The following is a 25,330-nucleotide window of genomic DNA, read 5'->3' as shown; positions in this document are numbered from 1 at the left end:
CTTTTACTGTACCTCCCTTCATATTCTCTTTCTTCCATCTTACTTTCGACCCTCTCCTAACAATTGAATCACTGTGCAACTGCGAGGTTTTCCTCCTGTTACACCTTTCAAACCTTTTACTGTCAATTTCCGTTTCAGCGCTGAATGACCTCAGAGGTCCCAGTGCTCGGCATTTGGCCTAAATTCTATAACCAATTCAGTTACGAAGTGATAATACACCAGAGAGTTGTAGTCCCACAGATGACCTACGCAGCTTAGCAGTGTTTTGCATTGAAGGATCGAGATCCGTCGATTCTTTCTGACTGAAAGTTCCGACTGCTTCAGCTCGTAGTTACGCGAAATAAGCTTTCATGGCAGGAGGATTTCCTTCTGGGAGCTTTACGGTAGTGAGAGCAACTCTCATGTAAAACCGTTTGTAGGTAACGGAACCATGAGCGTGCTCTCAGTGGGTCATGATACTTCTATGTTTATCACTCACGCAGTTAAAGAATTGGGTACTTGCTGTTCTTGGTAACGGTCATATTTATGGTACTGACGTCAGTCCCTCAGTTGAAGCATACAGTATAGTCGGCATGAATTTCGTTTGTAATTAAATAGTATATAATTTTTAAAGTGTCCTCTTCTCAAAAGTATATAATTTTTAAAGTGTCCGCTTCTCAAAAGCCTCGACGCAATTTTTCAGCATGTGATGAATCTGAAGATACTTGGGGAATTAACTTCTAATTTTTCCAAGAGAGAGTAACTGACGTTCAGAGAAGGAGTTGTAAGATTTGTGTTCGAACCATTTACCATACACACGGAAGGTAGTTTTAAAAAATAACTGTCATATTATATTAGGTCATTTTTTTAGAATAAATAAGTAAAAAATGCACCGAAGTGTCTTCGGCGCAATCGGGGTTCCTGTACAGCGTATTATGCTGTATGAAACTCTCAGCCACAGCCCATGAAACTCTCAACCGGCCGTGGTGGCCTGTGTTGTTGCGGTGCCAGAAGCACGATCATGGCTGACTTTAACTTTAAATAAAATAAAAACTACTGAGGCTAGGTGGCTGCAATTTGGTACGTTTGATGATTGGAGGGTGGACGACCAACATACCAATTTGCAGCCCTCTAGCCTCACTAGTTTTTAAGGTCTGAGGGCGGACAGAAAAAGTGCGGACGGACAGACAAAGCCATCTCAATAGTTTTCTTTTACAGAAAACTAAAAAGTGACTGCTATTTTCTCTGCATTCTTAAACGGTTTACATGCTCTTGATTGAATGGATTTTGGAATGCGTGGGGTTTGTTGTCGAAAATATCATGTTGCGGGGAGACAAATATAGAGCTGTCGGTTCGAGGAGCGCCTTCAGTGACTTAGCAGATACTGGTAACTGCTTGCCGTTGACGTTTTCATGAAGAGTAGAAAATGGCGCTTTTTTCTGAAAAGTTTAAAATCCTCACAAAAGAATCGACTACCAAGGAGTTGAGGATAGCGACTCTTCAATTTCTTCAACAAAGAAAATCAGCCTTGATACTGTATTTACGTTAAGGGATTTTAACATAATATTTTTGTTCGTGCTTTTACTTTGTTTTTTAGTTGTTCTGTTCTTTTGCTCGTATATTGTTTGTTAATTTTTGGATACTGTATTTATTTGTTCTTCGTTTAGATGTCAATTTTCTCTCTACTTCTGTAAGATTTTCAGATTGTTTTATTACTTGATGCAGTACATACTTTTATACCATTTTTTTTTTTTTTTTATGTGCGCCCCTCTATTTGGAGCTAGAAGATGGACGGCGAGCGAGTCGCAGCGTTGCAGCAATAAAAATGTTTTCGTTACTTGACGCGTTTGTCTTGTTTTGTTGAGATTTTCTGAAGAGTTTTCGATGTAGACTGTGATTGAGATTTTGTTTTTAATGCAAGATTTTGAAGAGCTTGTCTTTTTGGCCTGTAAGGAACAAGAAGAAAAAAGGAGCATTAATGAGTTGTCTTTCCAGAGTTGTGAATCTTCATCCCGTAGAACAATTGTACTTCGAGTTACGTTACTCTTAGGGGATCTGTCAGGCAGAAAAAATTTTTTGTTTTTATTCTTAAAATTTTTGGAGTAGTGAGTAGATTTTACTTTCGTATGGTAGACGTAGATGTAGCACTTATCTACATCTCACGGAACTTTAGCTTTTATGTAAAGATCAGAATGCCAACGTTAATTTTCCTTCGCGTCTCGCAGCGTTACTGGATCTGGAGACAACCAGGTTTCTCTGCCTTCCTGACGAAGTAGTTGTTGTGCATCGCTTTCTTTGCGCCGTTTCGAGTCATCTTTGTACTCACACTTTCCAGCCGTGACGTTTGAACGGCGTTACTGGGGCTGAGACCAACAACAAGTGTTATCTGACCATGTCAAGCCTTCTTTACCTGTATCCAACAAAATCGTGGCTACGCATCCATACACGTGTACGAAATGCGTTACAAATTAAAACGTAACTATCACATATTCCTATTAAAGATTTTTCAGGTATTATTTGTTCATAGAAAATTACACCTCGTCTGCCGAAACCATGTCTGGTCAGTACTAAGCTTCGAGGAACCTGAGGATCGAAAGTATTTTCAAGTGTGAAAACGTAAATAGAGAATAAGGAAATAATTACCTGAGATGCTGTTTATTGTTTGTGAACTAATCGGAGTTGTTAATCTTCATCTTGGATTGCAAGTTATTCAGTTACAGAACATAACCTGCTCTTGTAAAATTTGGTAGCTTAGCGGATTATTATTGCTTAAACTTAATCTCTTCAACAAAATTATATTGTTGAAACCGAGTCTCTTGCTCAGGATAATGAAAGCAAGCCAGATGTAATGTTTCTTTTTGACTCCGTATATCATGAGTGTTGCGAAGAAGACAACGTTATCGGAGTTAAAGTGGCCCCAGATACTTCGCTTAGTCACTGAATCATTTTTGTTGCACAAGAAGGTCACTATAATTATTATTGTCATTCAAGATGAACAGACGCATTGAGGAATTTTAAAAGATCATTAACCTGCTAATCATGGTTTCGTAAAATATTAAAACTAAGCAGGAATGGACGTCAGATAAAATTGGCCTTGGTGCATGGCTATTGATAATAGTGAATACATTCATCTACGCTTCAATAATCATCATTATCATCATCATCGCCTCCAAACACCATTCCTTAGCAAAGACCATCAAGTGGTGATGAAGAACCATAAAGATATGGAAGAAAAATTAAGTATGGCATTGATTAACGATTGGGAGGCCACCTGAATAATCCCTCACTCGTGGCTGTTGAGAGCTTAAAGGTATTTGGAGCTGCATACAACTTAGTTACCATATTTTTCAGCAAGATGCGCCATTGGAAGACAGCTGTAACAGCATCAGGAACCAACACTGGCAGATAAAATATCATAAGAGGAATCTTCCAAGGAGGTTCACTATTACCACTGCTATTCATAGTCTCCATAATACTAATGTCAGTAGCCCTCAGGGAGCCTAAGATATCTACCAACTTGGAAGACTGGGTACAATCATTAATCACCTAAGGTTCATGAATGACGGGTAAAAGGTGTCAAGAGCTTGGATTTCCTTGTAACAGCAGTCCAGATCATAATTGAAGGTATAAAAAAAGGAGTTATCACTGACATGTATGCATTTGTAAATGTAGTAAATAGAAAGACTGTTAAGAGCAAAGGCATCCTATTCCATGATGAGAAAGTCATCAAGAATATAGGAGAGACTTGATACATATATGTAACTATGGACTGTGGAACAGCCTCCCTCCCTAATGAGGATGTCGTGCAATTGGAACTTCAAAAGTTCAAGCGAAGATGCGATGCATTACTACCCTAACGCTATTCGTCTTGCATTTTAATGCATTTTTATCTATATATTAAGTTATTTTTTCTTTTTAATGAATGAAATTTCTTCTATCTGTATTTCCCTTTGCCTTCTCTTACATCCTAATGAGCACCATATTCTTTGGAAACTTGAATTTCAAGTCAGTGGCCCCCGTGGGCTTGTTCCGTATGAATAGGGTTCATCTTCTGAATAATAATAATAATAATAATAATAATATAATAATAATAATAATGTGAGAATCCTAGAGCCTTACAGTATCAAAACAAGAAATGAAAGTAAGCAGCAAAATGGAATACTCTTCCGGAATTAAGACAAAACTCTAATTCAAGGTCGGTGGTGAGAATATTTTGAAGGTAACCAATACATGGGGTGTACCAATAGAAATATACTGTGTAGGAATAGTAGGCTGGACAGATGAAGACCTAGAAAACAAGGACAGAAAACAAGAAAATTGCTGTCTTTCAATAAGACACCATATCCAAGAACAAATATAACAAGGCTCTAGTTTTAAAGAAGAAAAGACGGAAGAGGATTGGAAAATATGGAGGACGGCATCGACATTAGAAGCAGAACAATAGATGTGTTGGTTGATAACAGCTTGGAGTGAAAAACTCATCTCTGTTGATGAAGAGCCAGACAAGTATAAAGAAAGGACGACAAGCCAAAAGAAAGAGAAATGAGAAACAAATCTAATGCAAGTACCAGAGCAGACTCAGATGTAGCTGGAGATTGGAGTTGACAGTGGCTGATTGGGGTGAAACTCAGAAAGGAAGCTGATGGCATGTTGATGGCAGCACAACACCAATCACTGTCCAAATATTAGTATCGTATATGTGCAGAAACTGTGAATAGAATATGGAGACCATCAACTAAATCATGAGTAAATACCTAATATTGACTTCAAATGAGTGCAAAAGAAGGTGTGATAAAAACACCAAGCCCTTGCCTTGGATGATTTGGAAAGGAAATAGCCTGCCATGTACTGACAAATGGTACATATGTATACCAGAAAGAGTGATGGAAGATAAAAAAAAAATCAGGGTACGCTGTGACTATGATGTACAGACTGGCCATGTGATAGTTATGACAACCAGACCTAATCCTGGTAAATAAAAAGACCTGTAAGTAATTCTGATAGATATAGCCATACAATTGGACACAAGTTAAAGATAAAAGCGGAGAAAAGGTAGGTCTAAAGATGGAAATAGGGAGACTATGGCAAGGCTAAAGTGGAGCTCTAAGAAAAATCTTACGTCTGTAGAAACCTGAAGGGGGATTGGATGCACAAACACAAACCCTGACTAGGGCTTGCTCCAGAAGGGCGTACTACTTACTGCCAGGAGGAAGGATAATTAAAGGTGTTGGAATCCTAAATATAATAGGGTAATGCTGTCTGATCCTACGTAGGCAGGTTGTAGCCTGGAGATACCAACCTAACAAGGCTGTGAATAATAATAATATATATTAATAATAATTTGTAGTCATTACTTTTGTACAGTTTGTGCCAAAATACCCATGTCTTGCCCTGTTTGTATTTTCATTTTTCCATTCAGATTCCTGCTTCCACCATTATGTTCATATCTTGCTCATTCTACATAATATGTATCTGTATAACACCCTTACAGTATATTTGTAGGTTTGTCAGTTTTGACACATGTCCACATGACCCCATACATTCTTAGAAGGGTCAAGTCCGGTAACACTTTTGTTCAACTCTCAAGTCCTGGAACACTTTTGTTCAGCTCGCTACTCCAATATCCGTAAGTAGAAATCTTCACTTGCGATCCGTTAGCCCTTTTTGTGTGGGTGCAGGAGTAGGACTAGTTCTTTGGCCTGAGACACATGGCACTTGTTGAAGCGGCAGACGGCCATAAGCCTATTATTAATCAACAGGTAGACTACACCTTTCTGTTACGTCTGGCAGGTGTGGAGAGAATACAGGGGAAAGAGGTGTGGCATCATAAAAATTTCATTTGCCATTCTTGTTTGGGAACCCTGTATGGTCAGTTTTAGCAGTCTCCCAGGCTTATAGTCAAGTTCAACCCTACCAGTTTTATTCCTTCCATTTTATTCGTGGGTGGTGCTACACACAATTAATTCAAGAATTACTTAATGCTTGTTATAGACCGGCACCAACACTATTTCGAAAGAAAATATCCTTAAAGCCCTAGCAATCGTTGTACCTTCAATTTGTGGCAGTTATAACATTGATTAACAAATTCTTATAAAGGCAAGTAAAAATCCCACCTGTCACCAGAAGTTATGCCTCCGAAGCCATCCCATAAATAACCTTTTAAAACAAACTCCCACTTATCATGGCATATTCCCACTCTGAGTTTTTTGTAGGCACTTGTGAAAATATAGTGAATTTTTAGTAGAAAAAACATGCCATTCTTCTCCTTGTTCAAAGATAAATGTTATGTTGTCTTGTCAAAGATGAATCTCTTGAAGCTCCTAACAACTAAACTTGTGAGAAAAAGCGTAAAAGAGTTTGCATCCAGTCTGCAGGAAGCAAAAGTAAGAATATGTTTGGGTAAAAATGTGATGTAAACCCCAAGTGCTCTTTCGCATTTCTTTGTCTTTGAAATATGAAACCCTTTTACTGTTTGATTGATGCAACTTAATGGTTATTTTTTTGGTAAAATGGAAGGTAATAAAGTTCCCAACTTCCCGTATGCTTGTCTGAAGTCGGAGTTTCTGGTACTTAATGTCTGATTTCCTTGGGGGTGATATTTTTTTATACCGCAAAGTGAGTTTTTTCATTCCGTCTTCTAGTAATTTTTTTTCATATTGTCTTCTGTTGTACATGAACAGTTTTTATGTATTTTTAAAGGAACATTAGATTCCTTATGCAAATTTAATTTCGTGAAGAATTAGAGTCGAGATTAGTAAATGTTTAACACCGAGTCTGACGTCAATATTTTTCAGTGGGAGGCCCTTTGAAATTTCATGACCAGAAGGTCAGAGGTTTAATCATTCAAACGCAGGTACGGTTTAGTTGTTGAATTTATGTTATTCAGGAAAGCATTCCGTATATAATTTCTATTCACCTTTCGTTCATGTTTTTATCTCATATCATAGGTGTGGATGCAATACCTCCTAGTGACGCATTATTGTTATTAATATGCCTTTTCTATCTGTGCCTTTGACCTTAGTTTCGTGATGGCTTGGTCTAAATCTGTCGATTTCTAGTGCTTACGTTTAACATTTACGTTTAACATTTCGATCTGCAACTGACTTATTTGGGTGCTCTTTATTCCGTCCGTCAACTTCAAATATGGGAACACGCCTTTTCATAGTATCCTTAAAAGCCACATGTTGCAAATCAAGGAGAATTGATTCAGCATATGTCTGGGTTAATCTGATGAATAGAAATGATTGACTGTGTACCGCACTTTTTCTGTACTTTACTGTAATAGTGAAATTCAGTGCAATATATTCAAAGTCGTTCTAAAAACTACTGCTGAAAACTCGGCATTGCAATACCAGACCCGGTTTGACATTGGGAGTGAAAGCGTGATTTGTAAAAGTGAGATTGTTTTAAAAGTGAGATTGGTTTGTAGTATAGAATGGAAACACCTTAAAGATAAAAGTAGAAGATAATATTGATTAAGATTCCTTCAAATCCTTTAAGTTAGAATTAAAGCAACATGTTATATTTCACGGAATTAAACCAGACTGGAAGTTATAAGCGACCCATCCTCATTTGATGTCTGGAGCTCGTCCTGTATAACCTTTGATTTAAAGAGAACCTTATGCTTCTTAGACTTGGGGGTTAGTTTTTAAAAATGAGGCTCTTCAACACCTAGACTGAGGATCTACAGCGAAATTAAATCCAGTATAGAATAGTGAAACTGGTGATATCTGATTTCTTCCTCTCGACCTTTTTCTTATATTAAGAGGCAGTCTTAGGAACGGCATCTTCTCCCACGTTATATTGGAAGCTGTTGCTTGGGAGAACCTTTTCTGCCGTGCAGGACGATCTCTCCCCTTCCTTGAAAAAAGTCATAAGCTTTTTGATTACTGACGTGAAGAATATCCCTCAGAGGAGTCCACGGCAGATCAGTCTAGTGTCCTCCGAAGGTTTTTATTAAGGCCTTGCTATAAGAGTCGGGTCTCGGTTTTATTCTAGCTAAAAGCTCTGTTACTTTTTTTTTTTAGATATTGTTGGATAACAACCACATTTTTCTTATAAATTAGGTTTCTTATAAATCAGATTTGTCGGTCAGTTAGATGCGCAGGGGTTCCGCCAACGGTAGATGAAGTGGAGTGTTGAATATGAATTTCTTATATAATTATATGAGTTTCACATTCAGTTTAGCTCAGCTTTGTTAGAAAATAATGATGACAGTGCTTGGATACTGCCTGGTTCCCACAGCGATTTCTGCACTTGATAGATCCTCATAGTTGATGACAGATTACTTTGAGCTGGTCCAGATCCCGTGGATTTGGATGTGCGACATGATGAGATGATCTCTCTCTCTTATATATATATATATATATATATATATATATATATATATATATATATATATATATATATATATATATATATATATATATATATATATATATATATATATATATATATATTTATTTATATATTAATTAATTTTATCACATCACCGTGATTCATATACAAGCTTACTTGATGGCCGTGTGGTTTAATGCGTGTCACTGTAGCCCTGAGTTCTTGTCTTCCGTGGTTCGAGCCCACGAGACGACGAACTTATTATCAGCTAAAAAAATTCCCCTCGGGGTAACATATCTGAAAATATATCATTTCCGAGGTAGAGCGAATTGGATATTAAAGGACACTTGTAGCTTAATGCATATATATATATATATATATATATATATATATATATATATATATATATATATATATTTATATTTATATATTTATATATATATATATATATATATATATATATATATATATATATATATGTATATATATAATATATGTATATATATATATATATGTATATGTATATATATATATATATATATATATATATATATATATATATATATATATATATAAACTGTAGGAGGGAATTCTTCCTTGCTTGCTTGATGTGTGTTATTCTTTGCACTCACTCACCTTATCGTGCTTAGGTGTCAGCTATCTTGTAAATACAAGATGTTATAAAGTCTTGGTTGCAAAATGAAATATAAGTTTCCCTACATACATTTATTTCTTGTCTTAAAACTCTTATAAAACTTTCCACCTTTAATTGGGTAGTAGTAACCGAGTTTTTATCTTAAAAGGTACATTGTAAAATCTTATAAGTCAATAAACTTGGACTTAGAATTCTTACTTAGTCAATGGACGCTTAGAAAATTTATATACAAGCTCACAAATCACTTGGGGCCCTTATGCGGTCACTTCCACACACCTTTAACACTCCCTCTTCAGTGCCTTTTCTTCAACTGTCTCTGCTTCTAGTGTCTTCGTATATATGGGTATCATTTGATCCCAAATTTGGTATAAATTTTCTCAAGTTTCGTCATTTTGGGCTCTCTTTTTTTCATTAATGTTTCACGTTCTCTTTTCCTACAAATTTCGTTTAACGGTTGTTATCGAGTTAATTTAATGGTGCGAAGAGGTCATCGGGCGAGGTCAGGATTTCAATTAGTTCTTTGCCCTGTGCTGCATGAGATAAACAACATTATTCGTATGGGCAAAGGTCGGTTGGTCCCAGTCTCTGGGATTCATTCAGTTTGTTGTCACCCCTTTTCTGTTTTTCTCTCTGCCATTATCGGTAATTTTCTGCATGCCCTTGTGCGTGTATTAAGATATTTAGTTTATTCTATTACAGACTCGATTCCATATTTATGTACATATATATGTATGTATATGTATTTGTATATATATATATGTATATATATATATATATATATATATATATATATATATATATATATATATATATATATATATATATATATATATATATCATACAGTATATCTACATATATATAATGTATATATTGTCACAAATGTAAGTCACCTCGCCCGCTAAGAATGCCATGAGGCACCATGTAAACTTAATTTACTTTTATTCAGTTGAAACAAGGGTAATTGTATTAATAACACCACTGACTAACAAGAGGCTGTGGGAAAATCTCTCGTTCCTCACCCCTTAAAATAATCTCTTAATCCTCTTCCTTGACCTAGTGACTGCTCGAGCCTTTCTTCCAGGTACTGCCTTTAGGAGGCCAAATCCCCGCTAGAGGCACAGACAAGCCGGCGAATTAGATTAACTCCAAAAGAGAAAGCGCCAGGGCCATAACAACAGAATCACCACATGGCCAGGGCCTACCACATGGTCCAAAAGCATAGAAAATAGACTGCAAGTTTGGCAGACACTGCCATCTGGAAGGAGGAGAATCATAATCCCAGGAGGCGCTCGAGAGAAACGCCTGGTTTTGGAATCCAGACACTTGTCCCTTTCTAATCTGCTCCATCAGAGCCTTGATTCTTCTCACGTGGCTGCTTTGAGCCTGAGTCTTTCTTTGTGGTGAAAGTCCCTAATTCTTGCCCTCCATACTGGCACTGAAGACAAGGTCCCCTGTCTCCAACGAAAAGGTAAAGTACCAGAAGCGAGGTTTTGAATCAGTCACGAATCTATTCTACTGAATTTTATTTTCTTTTCTGAAGTGTGATTTTTGCAAGACCTGAATTGTTTTAGTGCAGTGAGTAAATATCCAAAGTTTCACACGTGTATACCAGTGCCTAGAATCGATTTGCTTTGACACCTTCTGAGAACCCCCTCGATTCCTTTAATTACACTACCTATTTTGTGTAAGTAACCCAATGCATTCTCGATTGCATATGGAGTTGCTAGTTGTGGAATCAACTGCTCACCCTGTGCTTGTGCTGTGGTCATAGCCACTGCCCCTCACCCAATGGTGCTCTATGAAGTGGATTTCTCCCATTTCTGTTATTGCATAAATTTAGTCATTTGACAGGAATCTGTTTTACCTGTCTGGTTTTCGAAATTCCCATTCTTTTGATTTAATTTGTTAAATGTAAATATAAGTGGTTTTAAGTGAACCCAAGTGTTTATCTGCAACTTCCCTGTTGAAGTAAAGTCTTCAGCTTAGATTTCTTTCGTGTATTTTTACCTGAGTCAACACCTGTAGTCGGAATTGACCTCATGGTAAGTTCCACACTCTTCAGGTAAAAATCTGATAATAATATATATATATATATATATATATATATTATATATATATATATATATATATATATATATATATATTTAAGATATATACAGTACAGTATATGTATACAGTATATATATGTATATATATATGTTACAAGGAACAGATTCAACACTTTTTGAAAGTGTACGTAGCGTGATCTAGCGATCTTACTTCAGGAAATAGACGTGAAAAGATTCGACCCATGATAACATTTTTTCTCTCTCTCTCTCTCTCTCTCTCTCTCTCTCTCTCTCTCTCTCTCTCTCTCTCTCTCTCTCTCTCTCTCTCTCTGTCTCTCTCTCTCTCTCTCTCTCTCTCTCTCTCTCTCTCTCTCTCTCTCTCTCTCTCACCATGTAACTCTCTCTCTCATCATTTACCAAAGCTCACCCACTCTAACCTCACTCATTCTCTCAAAGCAATCAAATGGACTATTTAAAGAAACACAATCGTTTCTACAAAAATAGGTTTATTATTCAAATAACCCAACAAGAAATGAACAAAACAAAGCAAAGATTAAAATGCATAATAAATGAATTATTGAGTCAGATAACTAAACTCTAAACTGCAAAACACTTCTGATTAAAGAAGTCTCATTATGGCTAATAGCCTGGAAATCCCCAAAATCTCACATACTCACAAATCAATAACTAAAAGTCATGTCCAAAAAAAAAACAGTCCACCACAATTCCACTTGTTATTCCAACATGTCCACAGACATCTGTCGAAAGAATTAAACATGATAGAAAACTCCCAAAAGTATGTGAAATGCAAAACACAATAATGGAAAGTGTAAAATGCATAGCCAAGCTATGGCAAACGTAACATAACAAAATAATAATATAAAAGAGGTATGAATATTCATATTATCCCACACCAGTTCAAAAGTTCATAATGATTAGAAAATCATGGTAAAAATCACAAGTTCAATTTCCTCCCATAAAACAGAGATTTGAAACTCTACCTTATCTGCATATTTTCAAAGCCTGGACCCACTCCAAAGCTATGGCTGGACAACTGCAGTTCTATCACGTTAATGAACGATCAAACTCACTTTTAGGGCAGATTTTGGCATAATCTAGATCAAAGTAATATATACGTACTCACGAATATACATAACTCTCCGGAGATCATCTGATCGCCAATATGCTGAGCTTCTCGCGCAGATAGCTGAGGAATCAAACTATTTGCTGAATACAAAGATTTTACATCAATAGTTCTCTCTGACTCCAAACCTTATATAACATCTTAAGGCATTGAAGCTATGAAATGCACATATGTCCTTTAAATATATATATATATATATATATATATATATATATATATATATATATATATATATATATATATATATATATATATATATATATATATATATATATATATATATATATATATATATATATATATATATATATATATTATATTTATATTTACGATTTTATTTGAATTCTCCTCAAGCTTTCAGTAAATATGTAATTCCATTGCTTTTAATGTTCATAAGTAAAGACGGGACAGTCTTTGCTTGATTGGATTTCATATATGCATTATTAACGAGAGTCGCGAAACTTCAGCTAAGTTGCAGCAGCTACGTTATCCTTTGTCATGTTTCCGAGAAATCTGAACTGGATGTCAGTGGCCAGTGACTGAAGAAAATATATTTTGGGTAACATGGCCTTCAGGAGCCAACTTCTTTGAGCCGCTGTAGGTTTTGAAGTCCCATTATAAACTGGGAAGTGTCGAAATCGTCTTTTAGTAATTGATTTTCATTTCCGAGGTCAGATGATACTAAAGGTCTAATTGAAAGATGTTTAACCTATTTTTAATTTGGGTTCATAGAAATTCAATTTAAGCAATAAAAAAAGTTGATTAAACCCATCTTGGACTAGCCTGGTTTTATGTAATTTCCAAGATTATCAGGGAGCTCATTAACTCCATAACGAAAAGTGTCTAGTTTGGTGATGATCTGTCACTTAGTGCTCAGTACACTATTTGGTGGGTGGTTCTGTTTTTGGTAAGGTTTTTTTAAGAGTATGTCTTTGAAGTTACTTGTACTTCATAGCACCTTCACAGGGTTCCTTTTCATCCAACAGTTAACTAGATATCATGCACCCAGTTCTTAACTTATCTGAGAAGATTCTTGATGCTATTTATTTCAAAGTACTTGCTTGGCCATTCTTAAAAGATGTTCGTCTTGTTAAGGTGTGAGGTCTGAGGTCTCATCCTCCTGAGAAAGATCAGAATGTCGGTTTTCGAGTCTTGACAATGATCAAATTTATTTATTTTGAGGAGGCATGCTTGTAAAGTCTCTGGCTTTTGACTTGTTTCACAATATTATATGTGCATTATAGATCATCATCATCATCCAGGTGACATATCCCCAAGGACGTCGGCAATCATGGCTCGCCACTCCTCTCTATTTCTGGCTCTCTGCAGCAACTGAGCTGCAGACATTCTTCCTCCAGTCATTCTCACCAATCCATCCATATATTTTTGTCTAGGTCTTCCTCTCGGCCTCCTTCCATTGATTTAACCAGTGAGAGAGAGATGTTCTAGTTCTTGTCTTCTCACTATATGACCCTCAAACTGCATTTGTCTACCTCTCACTGAAGCCAAAAGTTCTCTCTCAACGCCTACTCTCTCTAATACCTCCTCATTAGTTTTCCTTTCTGCCCATGATAGTATAGTAGAAATAACCTATAATAAATTATACTGGATGTAAGTATTTCTGGTTGTGAATATATAATTAGTATAATTTTCACCTTCGTTTGACTGTAGAAGAAAATTTGTTATATCGATCCAGTTATGACTAATATTGTATAAGCATCCCAAGTCGAAGGTCAGAGTAGTCATTTGGAGTCTAATTTGTGTGCTCTAGTTTTTATTTAATTGTTGTTTGATATTTCTTAATCAGAGGTAGTCAAGACGACCAATTAATCTGCATCTTAGTGTAGTTCTCTTAGAAGAAAAACAAACTGTCTAGAATGGAAGAAGAAAATGTATTACGTGTGAACTTATTTATAGTCCTTATAGTAGTTCTTGAATTCGTAACTAGGAATTTCATTTTCATATTAAAAAAAGTCGTTCTTCACTTCCACTGAACATATGGTGCCAAAGCTGGCACCAAAATAGAAAAAATGAAGGGACTTACAGTATGTGGATGATGTTTAATTACAGATTTTTCAAACCATAAAGAGCGATATTAAAACTGTAATGGCTCGGATTCCCTGTTTTTTGGATTAGCATATAATTTTACTTTTTTCCTGACCGTAAGTATGAAGGCGTAGCATAGTTTAGACGGCTATTGTTCTTATTGTAAGGACTGACACTCGTCCAGGTTGTAGAGTCCACCAGAAGTTGATTCTCTGGTTTCTCGTATTTCAGTTTTTCGTAACATACTGGGAGGGATGAGTAACCATTTGTATGAACTCCATGAAACTTTATGAATTAACAGATTACATACTCATATATATATATATATATATATATATATATATATATATATATATATATATATATATATATATATATACAGTAATATGTGTATGTTTGTATGTATATATTATATAAATATATATGTATATATATATTATATATATATATATATATATATATATATATATACATAATATGTGTATGTATATGTATATATTATATAAATATATATGTATATATATATATATATATATATATATATATATATATATATATATATATATATATATATATATATAAATTTGTAACAGGCTACAGTGGATTTTCTTTGGAAGCCAGTAAACCTTACAATACTAGTTCAGTTATGTGCTTTCCAGTTGTGGGTGTAGGCTATGTGCTTTTCATGTGTAAATGGTGACCGTAGTGGCATGTAGTCGTCACTTCGTGTAGATATGTTTCCGTACCAAGTTATTCCCTTTTATTTCTTGCATTTTTTTTATCCATTTGTTCTTCCGTAATAGACAGGAATAAGCAAGGAATTATTGTGGTGTTAGAATTATTACATAACACGAAAAGGCCTTGTCATTCTTACACATCTTATTCTCGTCTCTCACCCAATACCCTTTTTAAATAAATACATAAACACATACGGCTTTCTCGACGTGGAAGAGGCAAAAACTACACGGGGTCTAGAATAAGTTAAGATTTCTGTGTGCTTTTGGGTTTCTTGTTAATATCGTCATTGTTTCCAACGTTATGATTACAGCGCAAAGAGTAACAGTCGCGTGCTCAGCCATCATTGGGTGATCGAAGTGCAAAGAGTCAGTTGTAAATTTGACGTTCAGAATAGTAGCTTCGTGTCCTGACAGAACCTTTTGTGCCGCAATTTCATGATGTCTAAGATCTTTATGGCTATCCTTTGTGGAACTTCCGCTCGGTTTTGCTTCTTTCGTGTGTCTGCGTGTGTGTGTATGAGAGAGAGAGAGAGAGAGAGAGAGAGAGAGAGAGAGAGAGAGAGAGAGAGAGAGAGAGAGAGAGAGAGAGTTTAGTGTTGAAATGTAAAATTTGGAAAGGCAGATTATACTAGGATTTGCTTTGTTTTAATCCTTAAGTGTGCTACCTTTGTTATTCGTACTCCGGAAGGATTAAGCAAGATTAAGGATTTAACTCTCTCTTTTACAGGAGGGGTCCTTCTGTTCGTTTGTATTTCTACCAAAACGACGGCCGTGATTTTGGAGGCAAAACGTTATAATCATGATTTTCGTCATTAACTGTACAAGGCAGTGTATATTGTTTGCATTGTCAGTGGATTTTATTGAACGGTTTATCGCAATAAAGATGAAGAAAAAAAACTTGGCTATTATATGATGAAGTGATGTAGAAAGATCAAGTCCTGTGTTTTTGATAATTAGGATATTAAATGTTTTATGCCAGGGTGTATGTACTGTATATATGTTTGTGAGAGGATTGAAGAGGTTGCTTTGCAAAATCTTACAAGCTCAAAGTCACAAATTTAGTATTTTGTTGACTCAAGGGAAACCTGGCTGTAGAAGACTTCTCCAAAGAGTTTATGGTTAAAATTAGATAAAGGAAACGAAACACAGGAATGGGGAAGGGCGTGTAAAGACAGCATCAAGTCAAGTAATCCACTTGGAGTGAGCTTTCTTCATCGAGATGTCTCGACAGTTTTTATTTGAAAATGATTTCTTTAGACAACTGTTACTGTTTCGTACAGTAAACAACCCCTTGGTGTCATTGCCATTGGTCTTTTTTTTTCAGTCACTTTAGAGAGTGGGCTATTTCGTTAAGTTTAGGTCAAACCTGAAAACTTGTTGATCCTAAAAAGTAAAATAGAAGATGATCAGAGATTGAAAGGCGAACAGCCGAAGAGCTCCAAAGCGCAAAAACGCTTTTCTGCTTTAACTGTATTGATCTTATTTTAACCAGTGTTGATGTAGACCTTTCTTCATAAAGGAAGCGCGGTTTTTTGCAGTCTAGGAAATATTGAACAAGTCGTTTTCGTACTTTTTTTTTTTAAATCCTCGGGCTTCTGAATTGGTAATTTTTTCGAATTAAATTATTAGGCTAAAAAAATGTGGAAATACAGTGTAGGACAGAAAAACAACAGTGTGAAAGTGGTTGTGGTAGGGATTATCCGACCAGGTGACTCTGACTGGGTGACTTCAGCGCAGTAGACGAGCAGCATGTGGGAAACAGGATCCAGAGAACTTCTCTGGATCCTGGTGGGAACAGTGGAGCCAGATGTCAGGGTCGAGGACGAAAGATTGCAGGTGGCATATTGTGATCAGGAAGCGCCTGTGGTCACTGCCCAAAATAGTATGTAGAGTAAATGGGTAGCGGTGGCCTTCAGAAGAGTCGAAGTTGATCAAAGATGGCTGCAAGAACCGGGTCATTTAGTTACATTGGTAGACGAAAAGGTCTTCATTCATGTCAGGGATAGGAAACCCCCACGTAGTCTGAAGGAGTTGACTGCACGAGTAGGGAGCGCGATGTGTAAAAACCACACCTAACTTCATGTAAGTAGATTTGTCTAGGTCCTTAATCTGATCTCCATGAGATATACCATCATTACCTGGAAGCAGACAAGGGCATTCAGTTTTCCGTATTCAGCATCTTTGTGAAGATGTGACATGGACTGCGTGTACAAAAATGATATGAAAGAACATGGTAATGAAATTATTAAAAAAAAAAAAGCCAAATCTGGTCTCCCATTCAAGGATAATTAATAAAACGATGTTAATAGCTGGTATTAACTGAAATCCATTGTGTTAGCGCTGACGTTCTGGCGTCAACACTAAATGAATGTAACTTATAGCATGACGCCGATGTTCTATATGCTACTGATATCAGTTATTATAACAGAAATATGCTCAGCACTCATTTTATACTGTGTAAATTTTCCATCCCAGTTATTAAGTGTTTTCTCATATCTAACGCCCAATGTTTTCTTTTTCTCTTTCAGAGGCGAGGGAGGGAGATTGGAGGTGAGCCATCTGCATATTCATAAAAATATTTTGCTTTCGCCCTGGTTTGGTGAGAGGCTCGTTCTATTACCGTTTTCTTTCTTGTCATTTTCCTAAAGGAAGATGACGAAGCATGCTTTGGGTAGTGTCACCTTGTCTTGGCCTCTTCTCCTTTGGACTCCTACCTTTCTTTTTTCATGCAAGATGATCTTGTTAGTATGACGATTTTTCCAAGATTTATTTCTTTATACTTATTTGGACATAATGTTAGGCAGTTTTAAAGTTTATTCATTAATTTTAAGTTATTGTATCATTTTTATCTCTTCTTGGGATTAAATTTTGCATTTTTTCTCCTAAGTTTAATTGTTTGTCTTAAACCGATAAAAACACACTTATAACGCAATATGAAGGTGGAATGTATTTTCGGGTCTAATTTTTAATCGCTGGTACGATGAATAGATAGTATTACCTCAGCCAACGAAATTGACAGAGGGGTATGTGTGCTTGTCTGTGTCTTCATCTGGCTTTCCACAATACATTTGAAAAATTTAACGTTGGATTTCAGCGTATCTTTTGAGAAGTAGGATACGGCCTAAGGCAGAGTGGGTTAGGTTTTGAGACGTTTGCGCGCAAAGGAAATCTGAGCAACGAAAACGGGAGACAGTCAAAGACTACCTGACGAACCGACAGCTGAGGTCAGGGTCTAGAGAATACCTTGGCTGAGGTCACAGTGGAAGAGGTAGACTGCATGCAAGGTCCTTGAAGTAGCCGCATGAGGTCATGTCAAGCCATAGACCTGGGCGATAGGATTTTATTTTTGAGTCAAGGTGAGAATAATCAAGGTCCCAGTCTCACGTCCGAGCTATCTCGAATTAAAAGGGCACAGGTTCGGCCCAAACAAGCAGCGTTGGTGACAACGGAGGGTAATACACTTCAGGAAAAGGCAGTAGTAAACCTTACCACTGGACAGAGATTGCCCCCTGGTAGTATAACTGAATCAGAGGCATAGACTGGAATGCCGATACTCCAGTATCAGAGGAGCACAACCCACAGGATGAATAGCTCTTTATGATAGCGGGATTCCTCTCGGGAATTCAGCCAGTGTGGACAGCAAGCAACCACGGCAACAGGTAATCCAGCAAGCAACCTCAGCAACCACCATCGATGGCTCAGACACCAGATCTTTTGTTTGTCGTTCACGGGACAAGACATAAACTCTGAAGAAATATAGCAACAATTAATTGCTTGTTTCACACAAACAGGCTGGCAAGGAGAATAACCAGTGTCGTTACTAAACACTGCCCAAATGGCTTATACAAAACTTACAGAAATATAATTAAATTAAAGAAATTCAGTAAACTAACAAGGCCCACATACTGACTCTACACACACACACACACATATATATACACAGTGAACCCCCCGTATTTGTGGGGGATGTGTCCCACACCCCCCTGCGAATAGGTCAAATCCGCGAATGCTTAAAACCCCTCTAAAAACACTTAGAACTGACCATTTTGATAGCTTAAACCAAGAAAAACCTGTAAAAATGCTTATACCTGAGTATTTTAATAGTTTTATCACAAAAAGTGCATTTATTCATGAAAATTATATGAAAATACAGTAATTAGTGAATATTTCTCAGTGAAAAATACCACAAATGGGCGAATTTTCTGCGAATGATGGGTAGATATGTTCCACAGAGAAACCTGCGAATGCGTGAGTCCGTGAACCATGAGAACGCGAATACGGGGGTTTACTGTATATATATATATATATATCATGTCTACACACACACATATATTATATATATATATATATATATATATTATGTGCACTCGGCAACAATAACAATAACAACACGACCCCGTCCGAAAAGTTTCGCTCAAGAAGTTGTTAATTATTTTTTCAATACATGCCATAAATATTTTTAAATTTCTCTTTCCAATATCTTTATTAAGGATATACATGTTGATTTATTTTCCTTTCACAAAAAAAACCCTTCTTCTAATTGCGTAATTAAAGAGAATCGAGAAAAAATATGAAACATTATGAAATTTTTCGTTCATTTAGGAACGCGAACAAATTAGAAATTGTATATCAAAAGGCATTTCATAAATTTTATATTTCACTTATAGGTTTTTTAATTGTCGATGGATTTAAATAATTTTTGATGCATAATTTTCATATATACTTTTTAAAGTCTACTATTCAAAATAAAAAACATTCATCATTATCATAGTTTTTACCTTGATTGATTTTGCAATCGTTACGTCAACAAAGAAAACATGATTTAAGAATAGTAACCTAATCATCTGTCAACGGGAGAAAAACTCTTACAGTTCTTATGGCTCATAGTAAACGAACACAATGTTCTCTAGCATTGCATAATTCTATCATAAATATGCACAAAGCCAACGTCCCGAAAGCGAATTTAGCTCGACAACTGAACATGCACAAAACAACTGTTTATCGATGGATAGAAAGGGAAAATGATTGTGGCAATGTGAACCAAAAAGAGCGACCAGGGCGATCGCGCCACACTAGCAAGGAGCAAGATGGATTGATAGTAGATTTCGCTCGTCGTCATCCATTATCTAATACAACAGTAATAAAGAGGGAAGTAGGTCTTCAAGTTTCAGGCCAAACTATCCGAAGAAGATTACATGAAGCTGATATTCACCACTTCAAACCAGCCAAGAAGCCCTTTATGACAGAAAGTCGCCGCCAAGAAAGACTCTCATTTGCATTGGAATACTATCCTTTGGGTGGTGAATTCTGGAAAAAGGTCATCTTCTGTGACGAAAAAACCTTCTCCTCAGATGAACGGGGCAGTCTTCACTGTTGGCGCCAACGGAACACCAGGTAAGATTTAAACAACTATTATGTTAGATCATTTTTATCATAAATTCATTACAAAAAATGTTACAATACTGCATCATGAAAATAGACCTAACCTCTGGGATTAATACACACACACATAACCAAGTTAGGCCTCTAGATAATTATTGCTCCTTTGATTAGGCCTAGCTTTTGTGTATATATATATATATATATATATATATATATATATATATATATATATATATATATATATATATATATATATATATATATATATATATATAACCAAATTAGGCCTATACGTGATTATTGCTACTTTCATTACCTAACTTTATATAATATATAATATATATATATATATATATATATATATATATATATATATATATATATAATTACTTATTTGTGTATTTTCTTATCTAACTATGTCGGGAAAACAGGTCCAGCCAACAACAAGAGTGCGTAGAATAACCAGTACTTACAAGGTTATGGCAGAAGTTGGAGGGACCTGACTGAAACTGAAGAAAGACTGAATAGCGCACAATATGTTAAAATGCTTGCATGACCAAGTTTTACTGATACCTTCCCAACTCAGCAATGACCCATAGAAACATTTCATTCGAATTATATATTGTTAGTGGATAAGATAGAAATCATAATTCAAATTAGTGTGGAATTGGTTAAATAATCATCCTGAATTATAAGAATTAAAACCCAGGTCTCTCAGGTTTACATCCAATGGCGAAAATCCATGGGCAAAAGTCTAAAGTTGGATGCTACAAGTGAGGCCAAGAATAAAACTGGTTTAATCAACTGCTTGCAAACCGGTGTGGGAATTATTTCCCCAACACGCGACTGAAAACATTTGACCCAAAGTCAACATTCGGATCTATTCAATTATTAGGGAAAGTGAATAAGAGAGAAATCATCAGAGACAGACAATCACGTGTGGAACAGAAATAAATTTCTGAGAGACGTCGGGATCGAACCCAGGTCTTTAAGTTTACAGAGGAAGTTATCCACTTTTTGAAAGGTTCTAAAAGTTGTTGGAACCTGAAGCATTTTGTTCAATATTTTACTCATAATCTGAAGAAATAATTATCTATACCCTAGTTTTGTGTAATTTGACTCAGCAATGATTCCATTTTATACATTTCATATAATTATATATTCTATAGTGAATAAGATAGAAATCATCAACGCACAATCATGTGGAACAGAAATAAATTTCTGACTCATCGTCGGATCTATCTAGGTATCTCAGGTGGAAAGCAAGGGCGTTATCCAGAGAGAGATAGAAGAGAAAAGAGAGAGAGAGAGAGAGAGAGAGAGAGAGGGAGATGAAACAATAACATCACTAAAACACGGAACGCAGTAGAAAAGTTGCCAGAAACTTTTTTTTCCATTTCAAACGAATAATTTTGGAAGAGGTCGCTGTTTCATTGTTGCCGAGTGTACACACACACACACACACACACACACACACACACACACACACACACACATATATATATATATATATATATATATATATATATATATATATATATATATATTATATATATATACATTCTATATATAGGCCATTAGAAGAATGAAAATATATTTTTTTTTTATGAAAATGTTTTTATTAACTGCCTTGAAGGCCAACACCAAACGCTCAGAATGTAAGCGATAAATGTAATGAATAAAATAACTTACCTTGATATCACATCTAAGTAAACAGAGAATTGGAGGTCGCCTTGGTAAATTATAACCAGTACATGCTTTAAACTGAATTTATTTGTAGATGAAGCAATCAAGAAATTAATAATTAAGGGCTGACTTAGTAACAAACAAGCATATACAAGGTGTAATAAAAGCTCAACACTGTGTAGCAAATAGCCGAATCTGAAAAGGCTACCGCCCTGAGATAGTTCAACACTTATTGACTTTACTGCGGACTGGTTAAATGATTTTTGGTTGTTAACGCAACTGGATTCAGTGAGGGGGTAACTGGTTAGTGCCCCGTGGTGCGTAATCAGAAGACTCTTGCACGTGTTAGGATGGCAGTTAAACGTCTACGCTATTTTTGGTTCATAAGGCAGGGGTAGACTGCTCAAATTGCCAGATAACAGGGTTCTGGAAAAGAATTCCAGGTTAGCATTCAAATCCAATGATTTTCTCTCACATGAAATTACTTATGCACGATGGAGGACTTAATCAATTAGATTTAATTAGCACAGGTAACACTATGGTGGGAATGATCTAATTATGATCACTGAACTAATTTAATTTGAGCTTGGGACAAGTCATGAGGGGTAAATGGGCTGCTAGGTCTGATTGGACAAAGGGAGCTTTGTTTAAGAGAATGAAATGTTGGAAATACTGAAAATGGAGAGAAATTCACGAGGAGAGACAGAAACTGGCGGTGAACGGAGTGCTTTCAGACGTACCTTATTCTTTCTGTGCGTAGAGCTCGTTGCAAAAGACGAATTTCGGCCACAGGAGTCTCATGATCCATGCCAACTCAAGGAGAAAGACCCGCACCAACTTTATGCTATGGCAGCCAGTTAAGGAGTGATTGTTGCCTAGGCCACGGGGCGTTGCATTCGGTTTGGTTTTTGGTTGGGCACAGGACATTGGCGATCTGAAAGCAGTCACACAGCCAGTGAAAGGTCATAGGGAAAATAGGTCTTATAGCTAAGTCCTTAAGGGTCAGTAGAGTAGCCCACTTACAGCCCTGATTGGCCCTTTTGTCCCTATCAGCTACCTAACCCCCAACATTGGATAATGCGAGGGCTAAGAGGTCGCTATGTTTTTCCCCACATCAGGTGATCTGGGGGTTAGGCCTACATAAGTTCACCCCCCCTTCATGGCATCTCCTCCAGCCACCATTAAATTTGATTTTCTGTCTAATGGGCTAAAGGGACGAATGGAATATATATGAGAAAATATCCCAATTGGTGTTAAAATATGTGAAAAGTAAAAAAATTATCCAGCGTGCATCCAAAAACAAGCTCCTGTCGTTGACTTCAGCGGGTGTTATTAAATTTAGACTTACCATCACAATCCTTTATAATCTCTTTATTCGTTAACATTATTTATTGACAAAACATATATCTGATGGAGAAATTTAGGTTAGTAAATAAGTTTCGATTCACATTACCTGGTAATTTTTGAAAATGTTGATGCTATTCGGACAACATACTTGCAACCAATCAGCTAGTAGGAAACTTTTCCGAGCTAAAAGGGCACCCCTGCGATTGAGTGTTAATGCGCCTCGGTAAAAAAAACTCAGTATAGGAAAGCCAAAAAGAGAGACATGAATTTTTGTCTGGAAAATCATGACATTTTTATATTCACAAATATTAACATATAAAAGTTGTTTTACATCAAATTCACTCAACCCCGTAGTCATATAGACTGGAGAGGAATTTATAAGTGATAAGTGATCCGTCACCAAGGGGATTCCAACCACCGAGTGGGAGGGATCGACGGCGTTTCAGTTAACACTACCGTCAGAGGAGCCGAAAGGCTAGCGTTGGCGGACAGATGACGTTCCCCAGATATATGTATAAATATATTTACACCTGTATATGTGTATATATACATGTATATTATATATGTACACACAGACGTGTAAATAGAATAGATTGTATGTATATAGATATGTAGATATATTTATGTATATATATGTTATATATATAGATATATATTATATATGTGTATATGTGTATATGTGTATATATATATATATATATATATATATATATATATATATATATATATATATATATATATATATATATATATGTGTGTGTGTGTGTGTGTGTGTGTGTGTGTGTGTGGTAATCTCCTACCAGTTAATATTATATTATTCGTGCAATGTAGGATTTGGCGGGCTTGGTAATCATAGTTTTGTCTTTTTTTTATTTGTGTTTTGCGTGTTAGTAGGTTTTACCTCAGCTTTGTTAGAAATCAGATTTACTGTAAACTTTTGCACTTTAATTAGTGGAATTTTTTTTTTTTCAACTTTTGCACACACGGATACATCTTTTTTTTCAGGTGTACGACGTATATCTGCAAAGCCCGCGCAATATTCCACGTGTCAATAATTCATTTGTGATAATCCCTGCTCATCGGATCAGTTCCAGGGTTGCCTCTACAGGGTCGTTTCGGACTTCGTTTCTCACCTCTTTCAAATGTATTTTGTTTCCCTCCTGCATTTCTTGCATTCGGCTTCTCCTTTTCACTTCTTTAGGCATATGAATTGGAGGTATATTTAATTAGTTTCTATTACTTGTGTAACATATCTTATTATTCTTACGAATTTTAGATATATCTAATTAATTTCTATTACTCTTGTGACACGGCTGCACTCGGATGCAGGTATAAATCATCTTCATGATCATGATCTTTCTCAGGTTACTGTTCAGAGGGGAATTATGCAGTTACATTTCACCAGCTGGATATTTCCTTATAAGGTCCTGTCTCCACTCTTTAATAAGGCCCTTGCTTTGATTATTGAAGCATCTCAGATCTCCCGTTCTTCCTGTGCATTTCGCCTATCTTTTCATGCAGTCTCATACTATAACATTTTTCTGTCTCCTGATCCACGACGCGTATTTGAGTTTTTATCGCATTTTTTTTTTTTCAAACCATACAATAAAGTTAGTTTTCATTTGAAATTTTCCTGTTGTATTGTGCTTACTCCATCTGCCTCCACGACCAAAGATGTTCCCTTTTCAGAGTTAACATCTGGTTCGATGTTTTTTTTTGCGGTAACAATAACAAGATTGTGTCAACTATCCTGTCACTTTTAGCTGGCTCGGTCAGTCATCGTTTTGCCTTCTGTCACCGAGAAACGAAACTGCTGCTCTTCCGCTCGTACTGCTACAGTATATATGGGTGTTCCCTTTGGACGAACTATACCCGAGAGACTGTGAGACATATCACTGTTGTTCACAATGACATTCTGAGACGCCTCACAAACACTCCTTGCTATCACTCAGCCACGCAGATGTTCAT

At 36.2% G+C, this 25,330-nt stretch overlaps 1 long non-coding RNA gene across 4 annotated transcripts in view; it reads left to right on the top strand.

Moving 5' to 3' along the window:
• LOC136842585 (uncharacterized) overlaps positions 1–25,330 on the top strand; it is a 624,527-nt gene that overhangs the window by 145,882 nt on the left and 453,315 nt on the right. For 2 of the 4 annotated variants that reach the window (XR_010854272.1, XR_010854273.1), the window contains exon 2: positions 17,476–17,497. This is a non-coding gene — a long non-coding RNA (uncharacterized lncRNA). Of the gene's footprint in view, positions 1–17,475; positions 18,798–25,330 lie in introns of those variants that run through there. The other 2 variants (XR_010854271.1, XR_010854274.1) reach the window with 1 other exon arrangement.

This window comes from Macrobrachium rosenbergii, chromosome 10 (assembly GCF_040412425.1).
Source record: "Macrobrachium rosenbergii isolate ZJJX-2024 chromosome 10, ASM4041242v1, whole genome shotgun sequence".
In the NCBI taxonomy this organism is placed as follows: domain Eukaryota; kingdom Metazoa; phylum Arthropoda; class Malacostraca; order Decapoda; family Palaemonidae; genus Macrobrachium; species Macrobrachium rosenbergii.
Note: the sequence above shows the minus strand (reverse complement) of the source record. Positions and strands in the feature narration are given on the sequence as shown.